A 27,790-nucleotide genomic window follows, 5' to 3' on the forward strand; every position below is an offset into this window, starting at 1 on the left:
TTTATTCCTAAACTTAACCTTGTCCTTTTCCCTGCCAAAACCTCACCATGTCCAAGAGACACCAGACAGTTCCACACCAAACATCCTAGACAGGAGTAAAGCAACCAGCTATCCTAGGATGTAGCCAGCATACCAGCTTTCTTAAGTTCCCCAAGACTTTGATGCTTACAAATCAGCAGAGAGCAGTCTCAAGAACCAGGTGCCTTCATCCTTTTAACCTGCCATGCCTAACTTTTTGCCTTTATTATAAGAAAAGGATGGAAATATTAAAATTACAATTATCATGGCCTGGCCTGTCACTTGGGTACCCTGTGCCTTTAAGAGACATGCTCTCGACACTCCCAATTTTCCCCTCCCTGCAGAGGCAAGCTGGTCTCCATTCTCTTGTCTATTCCCTCTCTGCCCACTCTTCTTATGAAGAGGTGCCAGCCCTCTACCTCCCATCTCCCCCAGTACTCCTTCTCTCTTCCTCCATACCCACTATGCTTAAACCCTCCAATACCCAGCAAATAAACTCTCCATACCCATGCTCTCTCTGCATGGCTTATGTATCTGTCCCTTACCCATCATGTGGTCCCCCACACTAGCCGGAGGAATAGCCAGGGTCCCCCATGCCATAAATCTCATCAGTGAGTTTTCTCATCATGATCTTGACCTCCTTTGCTCATATAATACCTCCTCCCTTTCTTTGACTAGACTCCTAGTGCTTGACTATGGATCTCTGCATCTACTTCCATCAGGTACTGGATGAAAGCTCTATGATAAAAATTAGGGTAGTCACCAATCTGATTACGGGTGTAGGCCGGTTCTTATTAATTTATTAAAAGTAAAGTGTTAAGATCCCGAGATCACCTCACAAAGACCACCAATCATATAAGCAATCAGCAAGAGAGTTTATTTCCAGCATACTGAAGTCAGCCACAAAACAAAATGGTGGTGACCTCCAGAGAAGCTAGCAGGCTTCTTTTATATACAGCTAGGGGAATTACAGAGAAAATTAGGTCACCCCCAACAAACCTGATTGACTGAGAAAATACATTTCTGATTGTCTGGGCATATCTGGGCAAGTCCAGACAGACCTCAAAGTGAGAGGGAAGTTACAGGGTTTGCATTGTATGAGATGAATCAGCCTGGTACTTGCTATCTCCCTGGTCCCCTTGCTGTCCTGGGGCATGGTTGGTTTGTTGCCCATGGTTGATTGGGGGCAGGAGAAGCCTACCATGTGGGTACCATGGCTTCTCACCTATACCCATTAAAGATGGGTTATGAGAGCATTTGTGGTGCAGATGCATGAAAATGCCAAGATCAGACCCATGGCTTTTGTATTCTAATGACTACAACAAGTGTAATGGATCATGATCAACGCTGCTTCTGTTTCTTTCTTTTAGATTAACTTTTTTCTTTAATTATGTGTATGTCTGCGTATATGTTAACACTTGCCCATGAGTGCAATGTCTGTGGTCAGAACAGGACACTGGATTCTCAGGACATGAACTTAGAGGTAGTTGAGTGTCTCTTGATGTGGGTGCTGGGATATGAACTCAGGTCCTGTGCAAGAGTAAGGCCTGCTCTTAGCCACTGAATTACCTCTAGTCTGCCTCTTTGTTTCTTATTAATAAATAATCAATTAGATAATGGTTTGCTGTTTGAATATCTCAAACAAGAGAGGACAAATATTTAGTGTCTTATGAGTCTGAGAGAAGAATGTATTTCATTGCTGATGAAAACACTGTGTTTCCACAGGAACTCTTTATGTATTTTTCTTATCTCCAGCAAAATCTCAAAGCCAGCATGCTGTTAGACAATAACTCCAGTTCCATCAGCTCTTCCCACATGTTCAACAATTCTTTCTTTACCCATCTCCCCTTTGAATACAGCCAGTCTGTAAGTTCACTTGTTCTTAAGTCAACACCACTCCACAGTTCCTCAATAGCTGGGCTCTCAATGATTTAGTTAGAATTGCAGAATGGATAAAATGAGAAGCTCTATAGTAATGCATTCTGAGGAATATATGCTCTAAAGTGTTGGTTTGATTCAGTATGAGATGCTTTTGGAGATTCAAGGTCCATGATGGTCAGTGGTTTATTCCAAATGGCAAAGTTTGCCTAAGATTACTTACAACAACAACAAAAGAAAATAAAAATAAAATCCTAAAGCTTCTTTGTTGGAACAGAAAGAAAACATTGTCTTTGTGTTTCTACCTTGTAGTAGTTAATGACTGGTGCATTGAGACAAGAGTGCCCACATTATGCACTGGTACAAGGAATATAGAGACCAGATTGCAGTAGGGGGAATGAAATTTGCATAGTTTTGAAGCATGTGAAACTGACACACTGAGTCCATTGTATCAGGAACACATCAAAGTGCTGGATATTTACTATGCATGGTAGAGAACTGGGTAGTACCTGGAAGGGACAATGATCTGAAAACTGACACAAAACAAACAATACCTTTCTGGCTATGGGCATAATATTTGTTTTTAAATAACAAGAGAGGGCAAAAATGGAGAGGTTTAGTGACTTAGAACCAGGGAGTAGGTATCATAACCTGCCAGCTCTGGTAGGGTTGAAAGTTGTGGCAAGATCAGGCTTAATTTCCCAGAGAAAGTGTAAGGGAAGGGATAAGTATACATGTTTTAGGACCATCAAAAGGACAAAATGTAAGTACTCCAAGGAATACTAAGATGCTGAAGAAAATCAATGGGCAGATGATTTAGAGAGATTGAACACCACAAAAAAAGTGTGATAAATGTTATGCTTACAGATTATGTAAGTCAGGCAATGTGGTCATTATATATCATATTCCAAATTATTCTGAGACAGAATGAGGGAGATGAGTACAATCCCAGTCCTACTCATTACAGCTCAGTAGCACAGAGATATCAGCTGATAACTGGCAGAAAGAAAGAGGTGGGAACTTTTTTACTGCCAAGATTTCACAGAATGAAAGTGCTGAAACAGATAGGAAAAAGCCTTTTAATTGATAAAAAGTATACAAAGTTATTCTTGAAGGAAAGACAGAAGGTAACATTTCAAATATAAAAAAAATGATAAGACGTGAGCCAAATAGTCTTCCATTAAGAAATTCAAGGAAGTTTTCCAGTAAAATGGAGCTATGAGGCCTATGAAAACATCTGCTATAAATTTATTTATTTGACAACAAAGAATTGGCATAAGCATCATTCCGCCATCAGCAGAGATGCTTCCCCCCTGCAGCAGATGGGAACAAATACAGAGAACCACAGTCAGACATTATGCAGTCAAAGAGAAGACTTGAAACACACAAATCTAAATGGGATATGTTCACCAATCCCTACCTTCAGAACTCAGGGAACCCTTAAAAATAGAAGGTAGAAAGAGTTTAAGAACCAGAGGTTATGGAGGATACCAGGAAAATAAAGCCATCTAAATCAACTGAGCATATAGCTCTTATGAACTTATAGAGATGGAAAAGGCAAGCATAGGACCTTCTCTGGCTATTCCAGATCCTCCCCAAACATATTCTAACTTTCAGATTACTATTTTTATTGAATTTCTGAGTTTGTGAACAGATGTGTTTCTGATTCCCATAGGTTCCTTTACTTCTGTTAGTTTTCCTTTTCTAACTTCAATGTGATGGGTTTTGGTTTTTTTTTCTTTTTATATTTTATTATTTTTATTTATATGTAGGAAACCTGTTTTTGTCTAATGAGAGACAGAAAAGGACTGGTTCAGGAGGGAACAGAAATGCAAGGGATGTGGAGACGTAGAGGGAGGGGAAACTGCAATTAGGATACATTAGATGAGAAAAGAGTCTATTACTAAAATATGAAAAATATAAAAGTAAAACTTAAAGACAAGAAAATGAGGTAGATTATAAAAAATTTTGGAGGATGTGGCTCATTGGTGCGAGATTTACCTCACATATAGAATCTCTTTGAGTGATTCCCAGGTTTCCAAAAATGACCAAAGAGTTTATATAGTTTTTTCTCTTGTTAGATAAATTAATTCTAATTTGGTTCTTATCAGAATATGCTGTCCAAAAATCTTTTTTGAAGAGTAAATCATATTTCCATCAATCACCAATGTCTATTTTCCCAAATGTTAACTTGGGTAACAAAATAATTTATTGGCTAATTTGTGTATAGGTGAGTTTTCCAGATTTCAGCCTGCAGTCATAGATATGACAGCAAAAGAAACTTCCTTGGCAGAACAGACAATGACAGCACAGATAGTTTCTGTTGGCAGCAGGGACCAAGGGCACCCACATGACCTCCTGATACAGATCATGAAGGTCTTTTGAGGAACTCTCCTCCACCTCCGTTAGTGTGAGCTTCAGCGGCTCTAGTTTCCCTTCTCTCTGATCCTTGCATGGAGCTCTCCTCCGCCATTTATTTCCCAGTTTTATGAGAGCACTTTTAAAAGGTGTCTTCCCATTAGAATTGCTTTTTTAGTTATTTCTGAGGTTTTGTGAACTCTGCAGACGCATCCTCTGCCACCTCATCTTCCCTATGAGCCCCCATAGCTCTCTCAAGTTCCTTGGAGTTGCTCTGTGTTTCTGTGGATGCCAGCAGTCACTGTTATCTTGAATCAATCTCCTTTATAAATTAGTTTTTTTGAGGAAATTTAATCCCATCTTTTCAATTAATATTGTTTTTAAGTGTATCATTCTGTAAAGCAGATCACGACAACTACCTCAGCTACTAAACTGCAGGATTAAAGGCCTATATCTCCATGGACATAGTGGGCATTAACATTGATTATTGGAGAAGCAAGGGATCTGGTTGTATATAGTAGTGAGGCTGCTTGTGTGATCCCAGCTGCCCAGACTCCTGAAATAACTACTCTGGAACTGTATTAATTAAATCACTGGTTGGCCCATTATCTCCAGCTTCTTATTGGCTAAGAATGACCCATCTACATTGATCTGTGTATCATCACGTGGCTGTGGCTTATCGGGTAATTAACCCATCTCCATTTAATCTGTGTGTCACCACGTGGCTGTGTCTTATTGGGTAAAGTTCTGGCTTCTGTCCTTGGCAGGGCTACATGGATTCTCCTTGACCCTGCCTTCTTTCTCCCAGAATTTAGTTTAGTTTTCCCCACCTGTCATTGGCTCAAGCAGTTTCTTTATTAACCAATGACATTCAAAATATAGAGAAGGGAATCCCACATCATTGTAGGTGGAGACTGCTTCTTTATTCACCAAATGTTCAGACCCAAATAATCACACAGAAACTTATATATATATAGTAGTGAGGCTGCTTGTGTGATCCCAGCATATATATATATATATATATATATATATATATATATGATTTGTCCAATGATTCAGGCATATTTCTAGCTACTTTTACGTATTGAATTGAATCAACACATTCTATTAATCTAGGTATCAACATGGGGTTATGGCTTACTGGTAAGGATCGGGAATCTGTTTCCTTCAGCAGCTACATGGCTTCTCCTTGACTCTGCCTACTCTCTCTCTATATCTCTTGCAGCCTGGCAATATTTTGCTGTGCCATAGGCCAAACCATATGCTTTATCAACCAATTGTACTAAAATATTCACAGGGGAATCACACAACATCTGCTTTCCTATTTGTATATCTGGTTAAAGGTGATTGTTTGAAACCCCATCTACCATACCAATAGATCTGTCAGAGCTATATAGGACATATCCCTGCTAGAGCTCCCCAAAGAGCTAAGTCTGATTGCAGTTGAAAACTTAAGTTATTTGCATGCAATTATATCTAGCAAAATTAAAAGTCTGGTGCCTTTTTCTATGTTTAAATGAGTGAAACTCACTATTTTTTCTTCCCACTAATCATGTCTCACATTTACTTAACAATTAGCAGTGGGGTCACAGAAAATAGTTCAATGCTGTGAGCAGTTTGTCTCTAGAGTGCATTGCACTCCAGCTCTCAAACACCCTAATCTCTAGGAAAATGTTCGAGACTGGCATGTGCAAGACTGTGGTCCATATAGGATTATTTCCATCTGTTGCTTCTCAGTCTTAATTCCTGAAATTCTCAAAAAGCAGGAACTGAGTTTTTCTTGCTGATTATCACTCAAATACTCTTGAAGCCTTGAGCATCATAGGTACTATTTAAATACTGAGGGAATCCCATCACTAATCCTTTAGTTCCTAGGTGGGATTGCATTGTGTGAGGCATGAGTACGTCTTCCTCCAATTTGGGGTGTTCCTTAATTGGCTTGGTGATATCAGGAGATACCTGTGTGTTGACTGTCAAGCTTATGATTATACACAACTATCTGAAGTGTGCACATTAACTCATAGGTATGTAAAGTCTTCCAGTGCTATTCTCAATAAATAACCTGCTTGTAAGATCTACCACTTAAGTTCAATGATATCTAAGAGTTCCTTCACTTTTTTGTTGTTGTTGATTTTTTTTTTGAGACAAGGGTGTTTTTTTTTTTTTTTATGTAGCTTTGGAACCTGTCCTGAAACTTGCTCTGCAGACAAGACTGGACTAAAACTCACAAAGGTCTACCTACCCTTGCCTCATGACTTCTGGGATTAGATGTGTGTACCAACACCAAGCAGCAACATTATTTTAAATGGGCACAGGCATGCCTACTCCTCTACTACATTACTTCAACAATAAGGGGATCCTGTTCTGGGACTGTTTAATAAATTTATTGAGCTGAATCACCACAGGAGATGTTTCATTTGCTCTAATTTCTCTAGGGAGAGGTTTGCCCCCTCCCACACACACACTGTGTGTTCTAGACTGCTACAAAGAAAGCACGTCATAATAGCAATGGATGGAGTTTGATGTTCCCCATCTTTTCCTGTTTTAAAACAGGAAAACTATCTGCAGACATGGTAAAGTAAGTCTCCCTCCCCAAGAGCGGTTCCAAATTTTAATCTCTCTTTGGACTGAATATTGGCATCACTAATAAAGTTCCTTGGATACCTTATACTAAACTGAAGACCTGCCTTGTAAAAATGGTAGCAGACATCCAGAAACAAGGCCTCGCGGAAGAAACATCTGTGATATAACACAAACATCGAATGAGAGAATCTGCAGTTTCAATTTCCTTGTCTGTGACTGACCCCTCAATCATGCTGTCCTCTTCCTCATGCTTCTCACCCATGCTGACCTTATGGAACCTGACAAAGATATCTTTTCATCAGATGTCTGGCAACTCACATGCAAGCTTTCCCTTGCTATTCAAAGACACGAGGAAAAATTTGTGTTATCACCAATAAGGGATTTCATGAGTTGTTCCTGAGCTTCATCCTAAATGGCCCAGCTTTTAAACAAAAGAGTTTGCCTGTAAACAGGACATGTCTGAATGTGTAAGTGTGCTGACTGCTCTATCTCCACCCAGGCATCCAACCTCAGGCTTATTGCTGTGTGTGGCAGAGCCCAGATACCTCTTCTCTTCCACCTGTAGCACATTTATTGGAATAGGAAATAGGTTAGCCTTTCCTGTAGCTAAACTATCACCAGAGGACTGCGAACAAACTTGGCTCTAATTCCTCTAATAAGAGGTTTCTAACACACACAAAGTGTGTGTAGGGGGAGGAGGTTCCAAACTACTAGGATGAGAGAATGGCTGGATGACAAGGTGGCAGGAGATGAGACTTGATATTCCCCATATTCTCTTTTCTGTCTCAGAACAGGAGTACCATCAGCAGACCTGACAACGTAACTTTCCCACCACAAGAGAGGTTCCAAATTTTAAGTTCTTTAAGGGCTAAATATTGAGATCAGTGAAAAACTGTCCCCGCTCCCCTTTGTCAAACTGAAGAAGGACATCCTTCAAATGGCAGAGGACTATGAGAAACAGGGCCTCATACAAGAAGCGTTGATAACACACCATAAATTTTTAATGTGAGAACCTGCAGTTTTCATCTCCTTTTCTGTGACTGATCCCTCAATCCCCCTGTCCACCTTTTCATGCTTCTCAACCTTGCTGGCCTTATGGAATTTGACAAAGACATAATTTATTCAGATGTCTGGCAGCTCACACACATGCTTTTCATTGTTATTCAAAGACCTGAGGACCAAAGGTGCTGGTATCAATAACAGAAGTGAGAAGTAGTTCTTGAGCTTGTCCCTACATGGCACCCATTTTAGACAAATAGTTGACAGGTAAACAGGACATTTCTGCATTGCTGAGTCTGTTGATTTCTCTCTCTTGATCCAGGCTTCCAGTCACAGGATTATTGCTGTGTTTAGCAGAGCCCAGATTTCTCTTCTCATCATTCTGTAGTTTATTGATTGCTATAAGGAAGAGGTTAGCCTATCCTGTAGCTTCAGCATCACCAGAGGGAGGTGGACTACCTAGGGTCAATGTGGCATGGCACAGGCAATAGGCTGTTCATCATAATTTGGTAGGAAGAATAAATACATGACTACAGAACTGTCACCAGGGAATGGTTCCTATATTCTCCATGACAAAATCTTTCTGTGTTTGAGGCAGGGAATGATGGTGAATGTCTCACCAGTCATATCTAGCCCTGAGTTAAGACCACTGCTCCATATTATCACAATATCCTATGTTGATTTATGTCTGTCTTCAATCAGACCCTCAGAAAGTACATCCAATCTCATAGCCAGTCAGGGTCATACCTGACCACAAGAAGGAATTATTTTTGCTCATTTCAGTCAAACAGACCCCTAGAAGAGCAAACAAACCTCTGACATTGCATCCACAGTTGCTGTCCGGATGTCATGAGCCAATCACAAATTGATTTCTGTACCAAGAAGGATCTATTCCAAATTATTTCAAAGTATACTTAAGCACAGCTGGAATTCCCCTAACTGTGCTTCAGAGAAGTTTGCAAGCTTCTCTTGGGGTCACTATTTGGCAACTCAGTCACATGGTTTGATATCTGCATGCTGAAATTTTTGTCTCAGAGAATTAAATGGTATTGCAGATTGTTTATGTATCTGGTGGTCTTTTATGGAACTTCTTGCAGCAGATAGAGGGTAAGATTGAGGCAGGAGACACACACCTTGACTAATTCTAAAAGGAGGGGAACAATTTTGTGGCTTGGTCTGAGTACTTACTGTCTGGTAAGCCTTGGAATATGAATTAAACACCTCAAGAGCACTGAGCAGACCAACTGGCTTTTGCAGGAATACCCTAGACCCAGGATGTGCTAAGAGGGACATACATTTAAGGTTCATCTCATCACCCGTGCTTTTCAACAGTACCCCAACAGTACCGCTCTGAAGTAACAGAGGAGGCTGAGTCATTCACTGGTTTGGGGGTTTCACTTTCTTGTTTATGAGAGAATGGTATTGACACTTCCAGGGAATTGCACCAAGTTGTTTTCTCTTGGCAGATAGTAAATGAACAATACATTATAGCACACATACTAATTTCCTTGCAGAACAGAGGACCAGGCTGATGCTAAGGTCAGAATGAGAAAGAACTCTTATTCTTACAAGAAGAACTGGGCCTTCTAACATTAGGTTAGATTCATGTAAGAATATTGACCTCTGTATTTCCAGGCTCCTCTTGTAAGTGCATTGCCTACATCCTTCTCTGCACAGAGTCAGTCCATTCCAGATCATCCCGCTCTGAGCACATGCAGTCACTAGTGTGCCAGGGTTGAGGCAAAGGCACATTTCTTGGTACATTTCCAGCTTTTCTAATTCTGTCTCTTACTCAAAGAAATTCTTCAAAGTTTCAATTCCTGGTGAGTGGATGGAGAATGGTAGCTTCCCTAGGATGTATGAGAACATGGTATAGAGACCATATACCTAAAAGTTGTATGAATGAAAGTATTTTAACTAATTCAAATCAAGAGAATTCTTTCTAATGTTAGAATTTTGTCTTTATGAAGAAGTCCTTTCTTTGGGAACACCCAAAGAGCTCCTTCACGCAGGGTTGTCAAATGGTTGAACATGATGTGCAGAATTGTTGTGATATTCACATAAACACATCTCTTTCACTAGAGAGTGCTTCCGAATGAGTCTCTTATTTTTGAGTCCTCAAACTCACAAGATGATCAGCTTTTCTTAGAATGGGACAGTTGTAAGACACACTCAGATGATCATTTCTAGGTCTTGAGAGATCACACGTACTTTTATACTCCGAGCTTGGGAATACTGATGCTTGAGGCACTCTCCTGCGTATTCAAGCTTCAGTTGCATAAATTCTTACTCCCTTGACTAACAATAAGATAACATGGCATCTGGAAATATGAGCCTTTGTGCAAGGACATAAGTGGAGATCATACCAAAAAGGAGCACCAACCCCAATGGGGCAGAGTGCAATCTTCTCTATTCTTTAGTGGTAAAAACAGATACTGTGGGGATCAGAGGAAGAGGGGTCCCACTTGAGGACATATGATGACTTATAAAGAGGAGCAAAAAGAGAGTACCATAAGGGAGGAATCCTGCATTAGTGAGCAGTCCTTTTGGCTGGACTTCTGGTTGGTACCAGAAAAGGATATCCAATTTGTGTTTACATGACCCTTCAGGGCCATGCTCTCAATTACTGGGTGTGGGAAGGAAGAGCGGTGCTGCATCTGGCTAAAGAAAGAGCTCTTCAGGTTATTTTCAACAGAACAATGATATAACCAAAGTCAGACTCCACAAGGTACAATGAAGAAGTTGCAAGGCTGATTGAGGTTGTGAAGTCAGTTAATGTTTGAGAACTGTTAACTTCCAAAGATGATAAGAGGGTGAAGGCAAGGCCCTGTTTTCAGGAATGTGTGATTTCAGAGATCCAGGAGTTGGAGAAGAGAGGGTGTTTATTCTGCAACAGGGAAAGCCTAGATTTGGGCTCAGGGAGATGCCAGGGATCCTTTCATAAGCATGAGTATGGCACCTAAAAGAAGACTGACTTCACAAGTGGAGTTCAGTCCTACCTTCTGGAATTTAAGGAACTTTTCAGATATCACAGCAATTGTGAGATTCAGGGGAGCAAGTTAAAGACAGGAGAGGGACCTGGGATGATTCTTCCTGGAATTGGAACAGAAAACCTGGTGATTTGTCAGTGCTCAATGCAAAGGAAGTGATTCATGACAACTGAGAAGGAGATCTGATGAGGACAGCGGGAACACATGGGGGATGACAGACACAAGGCTGCCCCCAAACTGGTTAGCGGCTTCACAGAAGCCACTCACTAGGAACAGTGGGAGAATGGGTTTAGCATGTGACCTAGCGACAGGCAGGAAGAGGATTCCAATCTCATGCTGGAATTGCAGTTCACTTAGGATCTAATCTAATGAGTTTTAGGCCATGGTGGCCATAGACTGCAAGGTTTAAAGAAGCCATAGAAAGCTGAGTTTACTGTCTCAGTCCTGGAATCCTAGCATTCGGGAGGGTGGAGCTGCTGTATGGTAACTTTGGCACTAGCCTGTGCTACACGGGAAGGCCATGGCTTGAGAACAAATAATCATCTAATGAATTTATGGCTATTGTGGAGTCTTTTGGGACTGCCATATTGAAGCTTATATCTAGGCCCTAAATCCTAGGTGAAAGAAGGGTGATGAGCCCACTCTTTGAAGATCTGTGTTAACAGAATCCTGAGATGTACTGGAACTGAGAAATGGTTTGATCATGGTTTTGTCTAGTTGATTTTTTTTTTACTCTTGATTCTACTTTTTTTTTCTTTGACTTCCTTTAGTTTTACAAATGCTTGATATTTCAAAATATCTTACTTGTAAGTGTACACTCATGGACAATGTAGTTTAATGACTCACTGAAGAAACATCTATGTGCATACACTACTTAGAGAAGAAAACAGGAACTTCCCAGAAGCCTGGTCCAGCTTTCCAACTTCCTTCCTCTGAGACTGATCCACTCTTGCTATATCCATCTTTCCTTTGACTCCTCTAGAGTTATCCCCTTGGGTCTTGAAATGCTATTGTTAGACATTGACCTTTACATCTGGCTTATGTGCCTTAACATCTGCAATGTTCATGCCCACTCTGAGGTGTGTTTGTGTCTGGTGAGCCAGTTATGCAGGCATGGGACAGAAGGAACGAGGAGTAAGAAAATGTGACAACAGTACATACAGAATCATATCAGAAAGGCAGAGGGGAGTCCTCTTCACATAGTGAGAAATCACACAGGTCCAGAAGCAGGATTGAAGGCAGGATTGAACCCAGAGAGACTGTAGAACTGATGTTTGAAGCAGCCCTGGAAACTCTTGGTGAAAGTGGAATCAAAGTATACTGTTGGCAGGAGGAAAGCAGAGATAGGTTAGAAGCTGAAGGACAAAGCTTGGGATGTTTACTACTTAGACATCAGGTATAACTAGACATGGATAAATAAAGGATTTTGTCCTTGGTGAGGTACCAGCTAAGAGGTACTTGAGAGAAACTCAGATAATTTGGTCTTTATGAATCAAGAGGACAAAAACAATCAACCCCTCTTCCCTGTCCACCTAGCAGACCAGGATTTTCCGGGCATGATTTCAGGAATTACAGTGCAGGGCACTTGGTGAAGCTTCTTGGGACTGCCTTCCTTGGGGCATGTCTTCTTGACTATGAGTCTGATTTTTCTCATTTCAGAATTGGAATGTTCACACCAACAACTATTAGATTAAAGGAAATATCATTCTTCCCGTGAATATAGTTGCATTCCCATAAATAGGACTTATCTCTGCTTTGTGTATGTATCTATGGTCAAGAAATCGAGGCCATATTCCCAGAGAGAACATAGAGCTGATAAGGTTTATCATCTCTTCTGACCCTCATGGACACTCAGCTTCATCACTAATCTTCTTGGAAATCCATAATAACCATGTATCTAGGAAGCAGTGGGCAGCACAAATTAAGTTTCTCATATTTGCCACATGATCATTTATTATTCTTGAGGATGCTGATCATCCTGTCACTTTTTACCTGATATCTAAGGATAAAAATACTATGTACTTTACAGTCTGTTGAAAGGATTAAAAAAAAAAAGAACTGGGGCAAACTCATGTGTATAGTGTGTCCTACGTATAGTGGATGCCCTGGATTCCATCCCCAATAATATTGGGGAAAGAAGTAACCAACAAAGAATGGAGTCCATTAGCTTATTCAAGGCTTATTCCATGTTAATTTGTTCCTCATCATTGTCACTAAGTTTTGCTTGGTAATCTGAATGCTGAAGAAAAATCTAGGCAGAGGTTTTCATCTTGGCAGTTTGCTCCCAAATAACCACACAGAGACTTACTATTCATTTTAATTATTTGGCCAATAGCTTAGGCTTGTTACTCGCTTGCTCTTTCAATTTAAATTAACCCATAATTTTTATCTATGCTCTACCCCATGATGGTACCTTTTTCCACATGACATATGCATTTGTTGCATCCTAGGCTTCTGGCTGTCCACTCTGTGTGATTCCATATTTCTTCTTCCCAGCATCCTCTCAGTCTGATTTTCCTTCACTCCCTCTTCCAGCCTAGCTATTGGCCAATTGGCCAGTCAGCCCCTTAATAACAATGAGAGAAACACATATTCAGAATGTACAAAAGAATTATTACTCAACAGAAGAAGTCATGCAAGATAGGAAAATTAAGTGTATTTCACTCTGGGGTTTTACCTAGAGAGTAGGGTCTCACCTCCCAATGGGAGTGGTGCCTTTTACAAGGTTATGTCCAAGAAAACATCCTGGTGGCCATATCAAAGGAGCAGCAGATGGCAATTGACATCAGGATGTCTGCCAACCAGGAGGAGAATTCCTGATAGGTGAATCTCAGATAGGCAAGTTCCAAGAACACAGACTCCAGAATGTCATTTTCTTCTGCTGTGTAGTGTGTTTATCTCATGAAAACATCCCATTCTACCAGGAAAATTTACCTGTGGATTATTATGAAAATAATTTCTTTTTAGACTGTAATGTCTTATTGATAATAACAATATTAGTTTAAATAGAGTTTTGATGGTTAAAATACACAAGCAATTGTCACATTTGGTGCTGCATAGTTTTCACTTCAATTTAATAACTAAGGAAAACAATTGAGTCCCTAGGAGTAAGGCTTGCTTAAATTATTTTGTTCTTCATGTTGAAAAATGCATTCACAGATTCTGTGTACGTCATAGCTGAATCAAAGCCTTAAAATTAAACTTCAGGTTAGATCAGATGTGTTGATAACAGCGTTCATATGAAAAACCCTAGAACACAATCTAAAGTCCACAAGGAAACATGGATGAGCTACAGCTGCTCGGTTGGTTCCCTCATTGTCACCACCTGGGGAAGCTCTCGAGCACTTTCTCTGCTAGCTCTAACAATGCTGCAGGAATCAAGGCACAGGGCCAGTTCTGCTCTTATGCCCTCAGGTCCAGCTCACTGGCACTCAAATGAACAGGGAGAGCTCTACTGTTTTGCCCAAGCAAGATACAGGGCTCACTCTACCAATTGCTGATTGCTCAGTTGATGAGAGTCAGGGCAATCTCTACTGTTCTTCTGTACCCATGGCCTGCTCTACTACCTGCTAAAGGTGCCAAGGGATGTAAATGGAGGCATATATAATTAAAGCTCATTTGGCATCAAAATAAAACGTTAAACCATAAATGCAGTCTTCCATAGTGAGATGGGAATCTTTTCTGATCCTTTTTATAGTACACTATTGCAGAATATTACAGTTTCTTTATGAATCAGTTTATCTAAATAGCTAAATTGAGCAAAGACAACTAGGCTAGACATCTGTCATTAAGTCATTCACTGTTAACTAGGTAAACCTTAGACATTTATAAATATTTATTAAGTATATATGTCCCTATTTAAATTTAGATGCCAGGTGTTGAACATAGTAGTTAGATGTCAGTTTTTGTTCACCTAAGTATATTCTTAGGAATTTATTATCATACAAATAAAAAATCTATCCTAATACAAATATTTTAGAGACTTGCTGTTGCTTCTTTGCCAGGTGGTCATCATATTATGGTGTTGGAGTCACATGACAGGTACCCTGTAACCTTAGCCAACCATGTAGTTGCTATTTAGCATATCTGTCTTTCAGTGCATGTATTTTAAACAAGAGTTGAATCCTAGTTAAATAAACAGTGTACTTTTAAACAAGAGTTTATATCTTATAACAGCTTAAGATTGCCTATGTATAGATTTTAACTATAGATTTTATTTACAGTTTTTCAATATTTATTTTTTTCAGCAGGTTATTTTTTATTACTTTATAAATAATACCAATCAAAATTTCCACTTCATCCCCTCCTCCCACTTCCCTCCCACTCCCCCCACACAACCTCCTCCCCACCCCCTCCAGTCCTAAGAGAGGGCAGGATACCCTGCCCTGTGGGAAGTTCAAGGCCCCCCTCCATCCAGGCTTAGGAGGTGTGCATCCAAATAGAATAGGATCCCAAAAAGCCAGTAAATGCAGTAGAGACAAATCCCAGTGCCATTATCATTGTCTCCTCAGTCTGCCCCAATTGTCAGACACACTGAGAGGGTCCAATTTGATCCCATGCTCATTCAGTCCCAGTCCAGCTGGAGTTGGTGAGCTCTCATTAGCTCAGGCACACTGTCTCAGTGGGTGAACCAACCTCTTGTGGTCCTGACTTCCTTGCTCATATTTTCTCTCCTTGTGCTCTTCAACTGGACCTTGAGAGCTCAGTCTAGTGCTCTCATGTGGGTCTCTGTCTCTGTCTCCATCCATCTCCAGGGGAAGGTTCTATGGTGATATTCAAGATAGTTATCAGTCATCAGTCTGACTATGGGACAAGGCCAGTTCAGGCACCCTCTCCTCCACTGCCCAGGGTCCTAGCTGGGGTCATCTCCATGGACTCCTGGGAACCCCTCCAGAGCCAAGCCTCTTGCCAACCACAAAATGGCTCCCTCAATAAAGATATCACCTTCCCTGCTCCCAAATCCATCATTCCTCCATCTCAAACATCTCACTCCCCCAAGCTCTCCCCAACCCTCCCCTTCTCCCTTCTCTCTCCACCTCTCCCCTTCCCCTGACCAATTCCCACCCCCATGCTCCCAACTTTTGCCTGGCAATCTTGTCTGCTTTCAATTTCCAGGAGGATCTATATATGTTTTTCTTTGGGTTCACCTTTTTACTTAGCTTCTCTAGGATCATGAACTATAGGCTCAATGTCCTTTGTTTATGGCAAGAGTCCATTAATGAGTGAGAATATACCATATTCATCTTTTTGGGTCTGTGTTATCTCACTCAGGATAGTGTTTTCTACTTCCATCCATTTGCATGCAAAATTCAAGATGTCATTGTTTTTTACCACTGAGTAGTACTCTAATGTGTAGATGTACCACACTTTCTTTATCCATTCTTTCACTGAGGGGCATCTAGGTTGTTTCCAGGTTCTGGCTATTACCAATAATGCTGCTAATTAAAAAATGGGGTACTGAACTGAACAGAGAATTCTCAACAGAAGAAGTTCAAATGCCCATGATGTAGGTGGGTCTTCTATCTATCTGTTGCTTTCATTGGTTAATTAATAAAAAAAACTGCTTGGCCTGATAGGTCAGAACATAGGTAGGCAGGGAAGACAGAACAGAATGCTGGGAGGAAGAAGGCAGTGATGCAGATGCGATGAAGCTCCGGCCCAAAATGAATGTAGGTTAGAATCTTCCCAGGAAGTCACCACCTTGTGGTGCTACACACATTAAGAGAAATGGGTTAACCAAGATGTGAGAATTAGCCAGTAAAAGGTTAGAGCTAATGGGCCAGGCAGTGTTTAAATGAATACAATTTGTGTGTTGTTATTTCTGGTGTTAAGCTAGCCATGTGGGAGCTGAGCAGGATAAAGTAGGCCTGCTCACTACATGACTACATGCCCAAAAGATATTTAAGGACATGTTTAACTTCCTTAGCTATCAGGGAAATACAAATCAAAACAACTTTGAGATACCATCTTACACCTGTCAGAATGGCTAAAATCAAAACCACCAATGATAGCCAATGCTGGAAAGGATGTGGAGTAAGGGGAATACTTGTCCATTGCTGGTGAAAATGCAAACTTGTGCAACCACACTGGAGATCAGTGTGGCAGTTTCTCAGAAAATTGGGAGTCAACCTACCTCAGGATCCAGCAATACCACTCTTGGGAATATACCCAAGAAATGTCCAATCATACTACAAAAGCATTTGTTTAACTATAGATTTTTAACGTATGTTCTGTTTTAACCTAAATTTCATTACAAATTTCTTAACCAAATCCACTGAACCAAATCCAAGACAGAGTTTATGGTGCAGTCTTAAGGGATATTCTGATACGAGAGCAATTACAGAGATAAAAGATTTTTAAGAGTGAGAAGTAGAGAAACCTTACAGATAAGAGGATTTGGAAGTGTAGAGAAGATCAAATTTAGATATAGGAGATTTAGGCATCATTTGTTTGTGCAGTGGCCTAAGTTGTTACCACTGAGAGTATTTGAAAAATCGATCAAACTGATATTTCACCATGGAACTATATTAAGTCCAAGCTGTTCATCCAACCCAAACTTCACTCACCTTTCAAAGTAGCTTTCTTCCTTGCTGTCTATTCAAGTATTAGTTCTTCCTTCTCTTGATAAATTTGCAAGGTCAACCAGTGAATGTGATTTTCTTCCCTTAAACATTGAAGAGAGCATAGATGTCAGGGACGACCTAAAGCATCCTTATGAAGCCTACTTCATAGTTGTATATAAAAATATGTCTTTCAATTCTGTAAGAACATTGACTAATGATTGGTGGACATATTCAAAGCCCATGTGGTGAGTATCAAAACCCATGATAAATCAGAATTCTGTGGGGCTGAGCTCTGCTCACTACATTTCCCTAGTCACTGGCATGAGATGCTGACCATAGACAAGCTGCTCACCACAGCAGGTACGTGAATGCTCTGCCTTTAGTGGGCAAGGGAGAATGATCACAGAGGCCTAATAAGTTATGGCAGATGTTTTATGACCAGTTGCCTCCTAGGTTCAAATTAACAAAACATAGCATCTCTATACATCATGGAAATACAAACCTTCGCTTGTATTCTTCCTTGATTTGATGTACATTATGTGCATAATAAGGGATTTGAATCACTACAATTCAGAAATAACAAATCTCTCCTATAAGTCTTTGCATTCAAATTGTCAATATTTATATTGTAGTGCATCAGATAAGGTGTTTTGTGTTAAATAGTATCTGTGTCTTATTTTCTGAAGACCATGCTAAGCAGTAAATACCACCACAAACTTCACTGAAGGAACTGTTTCAAAAGTTGAAATTCTCCTCTAAGGATCTGAGGTGGTAGTGATGTACAAATGTATCTTGGTGAAACTCTAATGAAACTCTGCATATAAATATCTCATTATACTCTATATAATATAAAGATTGCCTCCATATACCCCAATTAATATTCACATGTCTTGTGTGAGTAGAATATAAATGATCTTCTAGAACTAATGTTAGAACTTGAAAACTAGGACCAAGATAAATGGAAAAAGAAAGATTAAATGCTATAACTTAAAGAAAAGTTTAAACCACTTGGAGAATAAAACAAAATTAATATTGCCAATTTTTTGGTAAGAATGGCTTTTAAATCTCTCAGTCATCCATTGAATCTCAGCTGTATAATTCTCTGTATATGTATCACACAAAAATATCCATTCCAATTTGATATATCTTATAGATAAGAACATAACTTTTTAAAAATTTTTGTTTTACCAGGGAAACTATAACAATGTTTAATAAAAGCAATTTCCTTTACAGTGTTATTCTCTCCATTTCTTTCAATGATAATAAATACATATTTCTGATAATGAAATTCTTAACGTTTGATTCATTTTGATTTAGAAGAGTTTCTCTTTCTTTTCAATCTGAAAAGGTGCTTACATACTCACATTATATACACAGCTGATTACCACCTAATAATGAGTACTACCTAGAAAGTTAAATGTGTGGTGATTCTTATGGAAGCATTATAGATAACATCTATATACTCCTGTATGGTACAACATGCCCAATAGCAAATACATATCTATTTGACATATGTATTCAGGCACAAATTACTTCTAGAGATACAGTAAAATAATATTATGAAACTAAACCAGATACAAATGAAAATTTCAATCTAAAGACAGGATCAGCACAAGATCCACAAGGCTGGTGTTCCTATGACCCTCCTATGACCCACATGACTATTACAGTAAATGTTGGAACTGAAGAATGACCATAAGTTAATAATGTAATATATCATACAAGACCACATGAGTAGAAAATTGTAGATGTACAAGGTCCTTTTGTTTACAGATAAGCACTAGGAACCCCAGGAATGGTAAATTCACAGAGATGCCTCCTCAGTAGAGAGATATATACCTGTTTTCTATGCAGAAACCTGGGAGTGGGTGTTGTTAACAGCCTGGTAATCTGTTTTGCTATCTGAATGGTCAGGCCACACCCAAATCCCCCAGACTATTATGTTCATCCAAGACTCTTCCTCCCTAGACCTTTAGCCTTATCTGTTTCTCAATCAGTAGAGCACATCCTTAGGGAAAAAGTCCCATGCACTTTGTAGCTTGAAGACCTAAACAAGACTACACAAGATCATCCCTAGGCCCTTAGCTATCAAACACATTCTTACGGAAGAAGTCGCATGGACTTTTCAAAGAGTTTGGATGTTGTCATTTTATAAGCATTATAGTGCACATCAGATTGAGATACTTGTTACCAGGAAACATTTCTTCCAAAATTGTATCATACTTAAATGCCAAAATTTAAACTGCCCAAGGTCAGACTCTAGAATTTTATGCTAAAGCCAGCTCCTGAGATGTGTTGAATAGGATTTCCTTCTTGCCTCATATGGATTATTACCATTAAGGCACTGGTGTTTTGCAGCCACTAAAGAAAGTAACATTGTTGCTTATTGTTATTGTCAAGCACTGTGTATTATACTTAACCATGGGTTATAATATTTGAACCACAGCAGATTTGCACACATACCAAACACAACCACAACCTTAAGCAGTAATTCTTCTTCATCAGTACCACAAAGACATCAGTCAACTGTTTTCAGTTCCATTATCCTCTAATGGGACTTCCATGATATATGCTGTGGTTGGCTGAAATCCCTGCTCTCTCTACTTTCCTCTATCTTTTCCCCTTTCCTTTCCTCTCCTATTATGTCCCTATACTTCAAACATATAGAATTAATATGAGCCACAGTGTTTTGATAGCTAATACAATTGAGTGAATGGAAACATTTAGACATATGGTTTCATGTTGGAGGTGGGATCCTGCCGTGAACATCTGTGAGACCCACCTATATTCTTGTAGATGATTGCACTGAGTAGCATGAAGTTGGACTTTTGTTCTGTGCCAGTTTTACCTCACTTATGGTCACTCAGGGTAGCTGTTTAGATTGCTGTCTCTTCTGTTGCTCCATTTCCATATGCCAAATATGACTTGTATTCATATTTTGTGCATCTCGAGAGTCTCAGAATTATAAGTGCCAAGCTTACTGTAAATTGCCTCTGTATTTAATTTTAAGTAACATTTTTTTTCAAATATTTCTTTTCATGGAGGAGTATTTCCTATTCACTAGACGAGTATTTCCTGGTCACTATTTTGTGAATGACTGAGGTCTCAGTAAGCCTGCAGATACCTATTTATGGGAAACTGGCACCTCAGAAGGAGTGGGAATTGAGTCTAGAGGATCACAGTGTCTGAGCAATGCTTTTATTTTAAAATACACCATTTAGATTCAGATGTAATTTCACAAACACATGATAGGCTAAAATACAAAGTGGGAATGGTCCTTTAACAGTACCAATGAGCCAACACACAGAACCTAAGGAGTCTCTAATGAAGCTTACACTGTCCCACATCATTTTCCTTCAAGAGTACCTCCATTTTCTTTCTGTGCTTTGAGACAGTCTTATTGTATAGTATAAGCTGGTGTCCTACTCATGACAATTCTATTGCTTCAGGTTGTCACACGGTTGCATTGTAGGCATAACATTCCGTGACCATCTAACAGTCCACATATTTAATATGGATCTTAACAGGAAATGTTCATAAAAACAGTAGGAGACATGGTGGCAAATTGATTTTCTTGCTGTTGAAAAGTGCTGATTTCACCCACAGACACCAACTACAGGCAGAATACCACATGCTGGGCTTTATTCCATGAAATATTTTATAATACAGTTCCTATTCCTATGAGTATCCAATGATGAATTCTTTTAATTTTAGCAGCAATGTGGAGTAGATGTTCTTATTTTAAACAGCATCACTCTCAATATGTTGCTATTTTTTGGAAGGATGGGTCCATACTGTTTCTTAATGACAAGTGTCACCTCTGGTTCCAGAAATCACAGTCATTGCATGTACCATCTCAGCTACAGGGTCATAGCCTGGGGAGGGCACAGTTCAATAATTCCCTCTTTTCTGCTTTCCTACCCCTCTGCTATCACCTACACAGCTTTTATTAGTCCACAGTGTTTCCGACGGTGGGCAGATGTTAGACCGTCAATCGGTATCTTATCAGAAGTCCCTCATGAAGAGCCAGTAATCAGTCATTTACAAGAAGCCACACCCTGCCTGTTGTTTTTAAACATGACAAGCAAATAGAAAATGTTGCTCTATTGCTTCTTTTTCTTTGATTCTCTCATAATTTCTCTTGCTCTCTCCTCTCATCTCTATAAAAAATATTTTATAGTATGTTCCTTAAGGAATAGGTTGTAAAATGCACATCTCACTGAGAGACTAATAGTTTCCTGGCATGCTTACAGAGCACAGGTTTCAGTTCAGCTATAGGTGTTCAATATTTCCTACACAGAGTCATTTGTTCCAATTAATACAAATTTGCATTTAAACTATTGACATGGTTCAATGCTGGAAAAGCACCAAATAACACAACTTTGTATAAGTTGTGTGACAATCACATTTAATTTAAACAATATTTTTGGGGTTTTGAAACACTGCTCTTTTGGGGGCCTGTAAAGGAAAGGTGTAGCTGTGGGCTGAGCAGGACTCCAAGAATCCTGCAGAGGGGCTCATCTTCTTCACTTTGCAAAACTAATAAACTGAGTTTGCAGTTTGAATTCTGAAGTCATCCTGATGTGAAGTTATATCAGCTATGCTTTTTCCTAGCTGTGTGCACGCTCTTGAACAGAAAACCTCAGCATTTTTAGCTTCACTCATTTTCATGATGAAAACTGGGACAGCAAAACACATGGAATTGGGGGATTGTTGAAAAGTGCAGACACAAATGTAAAGAAATTGTCTCTTTCCATACTCAGTGTTACTGAAACAGTGTTCATACATGAATGAAACAGCCTTGCTTGTTTACTTGTTTGTTTGTTTATTTGGTTGTTCAAGACAGTCCTTCTCTGTGTAACAGCCCTAACTATCCTAGAACTAGCTCTGTAGATAAAGCTGGCCTCAAGATAACAGAGTGCTGGGGTTAAAGGTGTGCACCACCACTACCTGGAGCAACTGCCTTTTTAGATAAGAAACACCAGAAGCCTGAGACCTGGTGAATCCCCTTCTGCAGTGAAGCAAATATGTTATCAGATTCAGAAGAGACTGATGGATGGGGAACCAGATCAATTGTTAGGGATTGCACTTGATATGGAGAAAGGAAATAGATGCATTTTATCATTAGCCAACAAAGAATAATGAGGGATAGAGAAAGATGAGGGGGGAGCAAAGAGAGAGGGAAAGAGAGAGAGAAGAGAGGAGGAAGGCAGAGAGATTTTTTTCTTTCACAAACACACAGTTTTACTAACAGAAGCTTTTTTCTAGTCAGTACACAATGTGTTTGGATTGAAAGAATTCCATCAACAACTATTATTATTGCACATTTTCCCTAACACAAAATAAACTTTTATCTCCTGAAATTTGATAAATTTTCATGTTAAGACAAAGTATGAGATTAAACAATGACATTCATGTTTCAAGAAAGTGACATTTTATGATGAAGAAATATTCATTTAAAGTACATATAATTCCTTTTGTGTGAGCTAAATCTTCAATCTTCAATCTAAGCCAGTCTCAAGCTAGGTTTTTCTTCAGTCTTTAATCAGTGATGAACAGTATTCATATATGTATATATATATACATATATATATATGTATATATATCTCAAAATTACAGTTTGTGTTAGCCTAGCAGTTACTGTTCATTAGCCAGAAACAGTAGATGTAAAAGTGAAGGAATAAAGACAAATAAAACAAAAACAAAAATGATCATGTGTGAGTTACAAGTGTCTCCATCACAAAGTTGCAGGCTCGTGATTCAATCATCTGTCTGATGGACCAGTTTTACAATCAATAACAGCATCTGCTTATAAGGGCTTCCTTTGTTCCTAATCAAGCAAATGTGCTATTTAATATATTTTAATGAAAATCGCCAGGCAGAGAGAGAGGGAGAGGGAGAGAGAGAGAGAGAGAGAGAGAGAGAGAGAGAGAGAGAGAGAAGGGAGAGGGAGACAGAGCATGAGAAGGAACAGAAAGACAGAGAGAGGTAGAGACAGGCTGACTGACTATCCTGACTGGGATGAGTAAAGAAAAGATGAGCATGGGCAGTAAGCTATGGTATAATCCTTTCCAGCCTTGCTCAGGTCCTCTAGTTTGAGGTTTGTTTTGTATCTCACTGAGTAGAGTGATTGTCTAACATTCTTGAGTCCAAAGACCCTAGTCAACTAGGAATGGAAAGTAAGTTTAGAAATGACTTGTTGAGGGACATGTGCTGAAGATACTGTATTGGAGGAGAAAAACTTCACAGAATCAAATGAGTTTACAAAAAGAGAAAAGGGGGTTCAGTCAGTGAATTCAGTAGGCAGCTTCACTACAGAGGCGATGCTCACATTGGAAGGATATGTCTAAGGAGAGGGTGAAATGGAATGATAGGAAGTAGCAAGAGGGAGGAAATGTCTTCATGTGGGTTCTATGTTTGTTTGCCATACACTTTCTTCTGCAATTGAAGTTTGGGACATTTTGGAGCCTGAAATCTAGTGTTCCCCACACTCTTGCTTCATTTATATGGAAACATAGAATCATGTATCCCAGGACAGTCTCTAGTTATGCATCTGACAATGACTTTCAACACATGATCTTCCATCTTCCATTGCCTGAATTCAGATATTATAGGCATGTGGTACACTAGGGTTATGTGGCATAGGTGATGGAACCTGGGGATTCTACATGCTAGGTAAGTATTCAAATGACTTAGCTATATCCTCTACCTCAAACATGGGCCTTTGGAAAGTACAAGAAGTATTTTAATATAGTTCACTGCCCAGGCTCTTACCCTGTGTAATTATGTACTCAGACATAGCTTCTGTCTCCATGTCTCTTAAAAGATTCAAACTAATGGTGTCTCTGTTTTTCTAATCTGTTGTCAGCACTTTATGTGATTCCTTGACTTCCACGACTATGTGAGCTGTTTCCTACACTGAATGATTTCTTATATAGCCTCCTCCACATACTCATTGTTGTGCTTCTCTGTATAACCCCAACAAATACATCATACAAGTATCGTATTCGCATTTTTCTGATTTTTCTTAGCTTTATGACTGCCAAACATGTACTGGGACTGCAATTAGAATTGGTACAATATTATTGAGCAAACAGGTGTTAATAATTACTAAAGTTCTCAGAAACAAACAAACATACAAAAGATGTTGCTCAATGGTAGATTGTTTTCTACAATGTGTAGAGCTATACATATAACACACAATACTGAAAAATAAAATAAACAGTATTATTGAATCCAAAGCTCATACCAGTATTGTACAATATGTCCCAGTGCCTGAAGGCAGAAATTATCTATGAGTCAAAGATTATGTGTGAATACTCAGAAACATTACCATCTGGACACAATAGGGAAGTTGAGTATATGAACTAATAGTAATTGTGAGCAAATACACAAGTTTCATACAAGCTCAAGCAATACCAAGCAGGTGGACATGAAGTCACATGCCTAGCTGAGTATTGTCAATAGACAGCTACTGGAGGAAAGATGATGTTCCTTAAGATTGTTGTCCTTGGTACGTTGACTGAACTTCAGAGGAAGCCAGCACAATGAGACATATCTGCTCCTGGCAGCACCAATCTACTTCAAGAGGAAGATGGGCATCGAAAAGGTTTGTTGTAGAATTGGCTAGCCATTTGGGCAAGAAACTGATTTTGCCTGGACTGTTTGATGCTATGCTGTGTGAACTGGATATGCAGGAGCCACAGAGAAATGACTGCTGAACTTTCCTAAAGACGAGATGGTCCTTCAGTGTTCCTGCTTCATTAAACAGTCTGACAGACATTTTGCAGGATACAGAAGAAAGTGACTGACAAACTGCCAATATAGGTGGAGCTGTCTTTAAATTTCCTGCTTCATAGAAAACTCTGCTGGATGCTATGGGCCTGTTGGATGAAGATGGATGCCCTAATGGTACAGAAGAACTTTGGTGACTGTCCAAGCAGTGAGATATCTCTGTTAATTCTAGAGTTTGGGAAGTTGCTTACAATGCACTTCCTGTTTACTTAGGAATATTATATTCTTCTGGAGCATTTCATGAAATTGAAGAATAAATAGTTATAGTTTTCCTTAGTTATGATGAAAGATAAAGTAGATATAAACATTGTTAACTGTAATTCTTGGCTGATAACTGTTTTGTTATATGTAATTTTACTATATTAGAGTTAAAACATTCCTTTTTATTTAAACAGAAAAGGGGAGGTGATGTGGGATTCCCCTCTGTATGCTGTAAATACCATTGGTTAAAAAGAAAACTTGGCCTGATAGGAAAGAGTAGAACTAGTTGGGGAAAACCAAAGTGAATGCTGGGATAAAAGAATGGAGTGATTACACACCTTGAAATTACTCTTGGTTTGCTTTCCATTGCTGTGATAAAACACTGACTAGGACCAACGTGGGAAGAACAGGTTGACTTCGAATAACAGCTTGTGGTTCTTCATCATCTAGGGAAGCCAAGCAAAAGTCAATGGAGGAACTTGAAACAGGAACCCAGAAACTACACTGCTTATTATCTTGCTCCCTGGCTGAAGCCTAGCTACTTTTCTTGCACAACCCAGGTTCTCCTGCCTCAGGATGATGGTACCACCTGTCAGCCTGGCCCACTTAGTCAAGAAAATGTCTCATAGACATGCCCAGAGGTCAGTCCCCAAAAGGCAATTACTTAATTGGGTGTGAAGTTGACAACCAAGATTAGCCTTCAGAGTAACCTAAGGGAAAGGAGCCTACACAAACCTGTGGATTATCTCATCTAAAAGAAAGAATACAGGCATAAACAGCTGCATTTTGAAAATGCTGGTTGTCAGATTAACTGCAAAATCTTAGTGTAAGGCGACATGGGCTGGACATGAATGTCAGGTGGGCCCTAGCGTTTCTAAATCTAGTTTTAAGGGGACTCCAGGGGAGTCTTACTGTCAGGAAATCTGAGCTGCACTTCTGAAGCCTTTATGGGTGGACTGTGCTTTCCCATGAAGGAAACGCGAGTCACCGGCGTCTGGTGTCTGTCTCTGAGAAGCGGTGATTTTCTCATCCTACCGGCTCAGCGATACAGCTCTGACCCCACCGAGAGGCAGACAGGGCTGCTGACAGCAAACTGAACTGTGGGTTTCAGGGCTCGGAGGTCACAGTTCCTGCCCTTCCCAACCGTCTTCTCAACCTCTGCCGCACAGGCCTAAGTACGCATGCGCAGAGCTCCAGGTGGTGCGTGCTGAGTTCTGCACAGACCAGTGCACTGCACAGCTTCAGAGCCTGAGAAATCAGCCTCGCCACGAAGCCTGGAGCCTCGAGAGCCAAGGGTGGTGAGGGAGTGGGTGAGAGTGGTGAACTTGAGGGACACGAGAGGGAGTTTGGCGGTGGGAGTGGGATGTTTGCATTTGGAGAGACTGGCTGACAGCTCAGTGGGTGGGGCGCAGCCATAGTTGGATTCCATGTGCTCTATGTACAGCACAGACTGTGAACTGACAGGGAAGCTAATCCTACTGATAGGCTCTTTGGCTTTTTTTTTCTTTAGCTCATAATCTGGATAACATTTTGACAATCATTTTCCTTTTGTCATTTAGGTTTAATCTTACAATGTTTTACACTATCAGCTAGCTGTCTACAAATGCATGCATATACATCTATGGTGGTACCTAGCAATCCTTAGGTATACTTCAGGAAGAACTTGAAATTTCCATTTATTTCTTTAAAATAATGTAAAGAAATAGCAAACGATCACAGAACAGTAAAACTCCAGCATTTCCAGGGCCTTTGAAAGGGTTTCACCAGCTGAACCAGTGATGCAAAGGAGGTGGGGTTTTCATTTGTTGTTGTTGCTGTTGTACTTTTCTTTCCGTGCTCTGACTGGGGAGTGGAAGAATCACTAGAGTCATGGAGATCACTGGGAGCAGTTCCCTAAGGCTCGGGGAACTGTCAGTGTTTTGGTAGTTAGTTTTTGTAAGATTTTCAGTGTACGGAAGAGCACTAATGTAGCAATAATAGTGAAATTGATTCAGATTTCTTCTTCCTTTCATTGCTAGAAGGATCATGAGGGAAGGTGGGTGTTTCAAATAATTATTCCACTCTTTGAATCGGTCATTTGTTCTGACTGTGTACACATAAGGGCTGGAGAGATGGCTCATTGGCTAACAGTGCTGGCTTCTCTTGCAGAGGTCCCAACACATCGTGACCATCTCTTAATTCCAGCTCCAGGGAACCTGACACCTTCTTCCCCTTGAGAGTGTGTACTCAGACAATATATTCTCACACTAAAGACGCATGCTCATAGAGAAAATAGTAAATATTTGAAAAGGAAACCATATATATGTAGTACATTCATTAACACATATATATGTATAAATTTGTGCCCATTCACATGCCTATAAATGTGCATAAAATGTGGTAAATCCAAGCTCTAGAAACAAGAGC

Source organism: Microtus ochrogaster, chromosome 22, assembly GCF_000317375.1.
Source record: "Microtus ochrogaster isolate Prairie Vole_2 chromosome 22, MicOch1.0, whole genome shotgun sequence".
In the NCBI taxonomy this organism is placed as follows: domain Eukaryota; kingdom Metazoa; phylum Chordata; class Mammalia; order Rodentia; family Cricetidae; genus Microtus; species Microtus ochrogaster.